This window comes from Wasmannia auropunctata, unplaced genomic scaffold, assembly GCF_000956235.1.
Source record: "Wasmannia auropunctata unplaced genomic scaffold, wasmannia.A_1.0 LD336095.1, whole genome shotgun sequence".
Classification (NCBI taxonomy): domain Eukaryota; kingdom Metazoa; phylum Arthropoda; class Insecta; order Hymenoptera; family Formicidae; genus Wasmannia; species Wasmannia auropunctata.
Genome location: NW_012026795.1, coordinates 884,232 through 884,636, shown reverse-complemented (window position 1 = coordinate 884,636; position 405 = coordinate 884,232). Strand labels below are relative to the sequence as shown.

The following is a 405-nucleotide window of genomic DNA, read 5'->3' as shown; positions in this document are numbered from 1 at the left end:
TGATGTACCCTTCTGATAAACTAATTCATATAAGTAAAATTGTTGAAAAATGTTTTAATGATTTTCATGGGTGATTACTTTTCTCAAGAGGATTACGTAATACAAAAAGTGATTGCTCTTGTCAAAGAAAATACAGAATATTATCCATATATTCCAGAAGAGCTTATTTGGTGCAAACTCGAACTTATATAAGAGTTCGAGAGATCAATAAAAAGCAATACGTGCAAAACGAAGAAAGAAAGAAGAAGAAAAAAATGAAAAAAATCATTTCTAGTTCTACAAAAAAAGGGGGGAATAAATAATGTACATTGTAAATTATAAACAAAAAATAAAGTATTGCATGCGTAAATTATACTCCAAATTTCATGTATATTTATTAAAGAGTTCCTTTTCTATTAGCAAAAA

At 26.7% G+C, this 405-nt stretch overlaps 1 protein-coding gene across 1 annotated transcript in view; it reads left to right on the top strand.

Annotated features, from left to right (window-relative positions):
- The window catches only part of LOC105462797, a 14,754-nt gene that overhangs the window by 8,798 nt on the left and 5,551 nt on the right, over window positions 1-405 (top strand). The gene's annotated exons all lie outside the window — the stretch shown is intronic.